The sequence below is a fragment of the Tiliqua scincoides genome, chromosome 6, assembly GCF_035046505.1.
Source record: "Tiliqua scincoides isolate rTilSci1 chromosome 6, rTilSci1.hap2, whole genome shotgun sequence".
Lineage (NCBI taxonomy): Eukaryota > Metazoa > Chordata > Lepidosauria > Squamata > Scincidae > Tiliqua > Tiliqua scincoides.
The window spans coordinates 72,635,835-72,640,018 of record NC_089826.1 but is presented as its reverse complement, the minus strand read 5'-3'; positions in this window follow the sequence as shown (position 1 = coordinate 72,640,018).

Genomic DNA, 4,184 nt, shown 5'->3' with positions numbered 1-4,184 from the left:
CAGAACTGCAATACTGAGATGTGTTAAAGCAAACCTGATTTCTTTAGCAGGAAAAAAAAACCCCACAATTACTTTAAGCCAAATTCTTTGCAATCATTCAAATGAAGCCATTTCAAAATGGCTGATCAGTAGATATGCTTCTCCATTTGCTCAACAATGCATTCCTCTGTGAGACCTACAGCCAAACATTTTCTGTGTGGGCTGGATAGAGAGCCTAAGCATATGGGGTTGGGGATTGTAAGTGATTGGGAAATAGCAACAATCTCAATATATGACGAGCCTGTGGGTTGGGTCCATAGGGATCAATGCATTTCCCTTGTTGGCTATTAGCTTATCAGTTTCAATTTCACATTCCACCAACTATCAGGTCATGACACACTGATGGGTATCTACCCAGTTTGGGAAATACTGTACTACAGTGTTGTACAAGAAAAGTGACACTTAAAAAAAATATCTGATTTAAATCTGCCCAACTTTATTTCTAATGCTGTATTTAAGGGCCTATGTTTAAGTGGATATGCTCCATATCTGAGAAGGCCTAATTGCCAATAGATGGTTCCAGTGTTACTATAGAACCAGACCATTCAGAAGGGGCTCAGTGCTAAAAGATACTTCTAGCCCCTAGAATTGTGTCCAAAGAATAGAATGGCCTAATTAGAAAAGTTAGATATCCCTGATTTGAATTATGGCTGTCCAGACATAGATGAAACCTTTGCAAACAAATGGATATCAGCTTTTATTTTGAATTAAAAGTCCTTGTTCTTAACCACAAGATGGCCTCGGTGTCTGTTTTTTAAACGGGAAAAACATTATTCAGTGTGTTGCAGAAAAAGTGTGCAAATAAAGAATTGCTTGAATTAACAGCAAAAAAATCCAACAGGACCCTGGTCATCTTTTAAAATATTTAAATGATTATTTACCCTTCTCATGAAATAAGCAGTATGAATAGCAGTATGAATAAATGTTAGTATTGGTCCAATCTTATCATGGCCTTATGCGAACAGATCTCATAGACTAGTAGGAAAGCTGGTCCACTGTTTCACAGGCTACAGTAGCAAGGGCAAAAAGCTGGAGATGGTACATGGGTGACAGCAACACCTTGAACCTCCTCCATCCACCTTTGGAACTGAAATCCTATCACCCTCTTCCAGCTCAGACCCGCTCCAGGAGACACCTTGGATTTAAGTCAGCCAAAAAGCTTGCGTAGGTTTGAGTAGACCCTTTCGAGACCAGGTGGCCTGTAGAGTGCCAAGTAAAGAAAGTTTTTACTGGTGCTCCAAAGTCATAGTATGCAGTGCACACTTTGTTGGCTGCATTGTACTCTCAGGGCTGTCCTGGGATAGGATTGGGCCCTTATTTTTATGCTACAAATTGAGAGGCTTTTTCACTTAAAAAGAAAAGTGGTATTTTTTATACGTAGTATTTTTAAGTCTAAAAACTGATACTCGTTCTTTAGAGCTGCAATTCTAGATACACTTCCCTGGAAGTAAGCAGCATTGAATACAGGTGAACTTACTTCTAAGTAAACATGTATAGGATTGCCCTGTTACAGTGGCATTACTAGAGGGGTGCAGGGGGAAAACACCACTACTCATCAAAAAATTTTAAATCTTGATATTTTTGAATAATACCATCATGTTATATATAAATTGATGTGTAATTTCATGCAGAATGCAATGAAACAAACCATGTTGGAATATCTATATTCTATCAAAGATTATAGCCAAAAAAACTAGTGGAGCATGGCGATGATATATCACCATATCCACTGCCCTGCCCAATGCATGCGAGGACATCAATCGTAAGGGTGACACACTGGCCTTCCATACCAGGGGATGCAAACCCTAGTGACCCCACTGCCCTGTTATTAAGTCAAGATGTGCATAGGAACACATCTCACCCATAGGTCACTTTGTGTATACTGAACATACCTGGGCATACATAAATCTATTAGATTGGGTATACTTAGTGCCAGAGGGTGCTGAATGGGATAAAACCTGCATTCAATGTAAACAGCAGCACACTCATCGTATCCATTGCTGGATTGTGACAACTGCCAAATAGATGTGCTGTAATGGAACAGAAAGTGACTCGACATCCACAATGATTGTTTTATGCTTTGAGGTTTAGGGTTTCCCCAGCACTTTTTAAAATAGATGGATACAGATGGCCGTGTACCAAAGAATAAATTAGCAAGATGTACATATAAATGCTTTGTAAGCTAGTTGCCTTCATAAGCTTGTGTCTCATAAGAAATAAAATGGTCAACTGTATCCATCCAGTATCTGCCTTGCTTGCAAATTATTTTATGGTGTGCATAGACAGAAATAAACTGGGAAGAATAAGATTAAATGACTTTCTCAATGATCGCGGTAAAAAAAATGCACAACTGTTAGTCATTCATTATTTACAGAGTCCAGATAACTTCTCCCATGGTTTTGTTTTCCTTCCATTTTCCCAACACTGGATGAGCTATATATGTACCTGGAAAAGTGGGAGTCCTTCCACACATAATATACAAGTGGTGCCTTTGTATCCAAGCGGAATCTGTTCCAGGACACACCAGACCCCTCCCCCCCGCAGATACTGAAAATTGTGGATAATCAAATCCATGATTTTCTGCCCACCTGGGCTCTGAATGCAGCCTGCAGTGCCACGTAACCTTGCTCTGGTCACATCCTGAGTCCTTCTGAGCCTTCATGATTTTAACATGAATTCCAATGTTCGGCAAAACTGGAAGTCACATTAAAAAGGCTCCGGTTGGCATTCTGAGCCTCAGAATGGCACACAGTGGGACAGTGGCACACAGCCTATATGAGGCTCAGAAAATCTCCAGGATGAGGCCAGAATAAGGTTCCGGTCTCATCAGGAAGGTCTGTGTGGGGGCAATCCATGTTAAGGCAAATCCATGGATGCCAGATCCATGGATAACAAGGCCCCACCTGTACCCATTTTGTTGCTATTGACATATGGAATGTGGGTCTGTGATAAGAATAATGGCTCGATTCTAATAGGGCCTTATGCTGCTGGAACTAATTGTCTGGTAGTGTATGGCCGTTGACAACAGTCGCAAAGCATGACATTCCACAAGGCTTGGCCACTCCTGGAAATAGCGAGAAACCAGGTCCATGCGTCAGTGGGCCATCCATGTCTTCTGGTACAAGGGGCAGCCTAATCCTAACTTGCACTGAAACAGGCAGGCCAAGTGGCCTCTGCTGTATCCAGCACATGTTAGGTGCTGGCTGGAGCACAACTCGGGGTAAGGGAATATTTCTCCCCTTACCCCATGTCATGCGCAAGCCACCCCATAGGGCTACCTGGATCTGTGCCAGTGAATTCATTGGCACAAATCCAAGTGGATCTGTAAGTCCTTGTAAGGCCTAAAGGGTTGGGAGTGGGGGTTAAGATTCAGCCTGAAGTGCCACAGCCGATCATGCCCCATCCCAGTCCTGATCCACCTCCCGGTCCGCCCACCTCATCCCAAAACTTTCCCTCCCCACTTCCAGAACACCCTCCCGCCACCCATTCCAACTCTTGCACTGGCCTGCCTTGGCCAGCGTGAATTCACTCAGCCCAGGTCTAGTGCAGAGAGGCCAGCACACGTCCTTGCGCCAGCCCATCCTGGAGGAGGCACAAACATGCTTTATGGCGCATTTGCAACACTCCTGGGCTGGGGCAAGGTACTTGCGCTAGCCGATCTGTTAGTCAGGATTGCACTCTGTCAACAGTAACATGCTTTGGGTGGATTTGCCAAATAGGACCCACCAGCACAGAAGGAAATATGTGTAGATCATATATTAAATATGAGACACTATAGAATTTAATGGAAGAATTCTTTAACTCTCCCCAGATGCACCCGTTGAACTTAGTGGGTTTTGGGCTGTTTCACATTGCTTTCCCTACTCATTCAGTCTGACCTATCCCTACCATATCTGCTTCCATGGTTACATGGAAAAAAAGAAGTATGAGGAATGTGTAGTTCCAGCCAACAATGATGTTCTGCCAAGGAAAGGCCTTCCTAGCCAAGCACCATTCCTTGAGCTGCCATTCCCCACTCATCCCAGTATGGTGGGTAAAGAGATAAAGTTCACGTACTTTCTTTCTACTTGCCCAAGTATATTTTCCCAGGTCCAGTTTGGCAAGCAGAAACTGTTCCCGATGCCTTCCCTCCTGTCCCCTGCCTA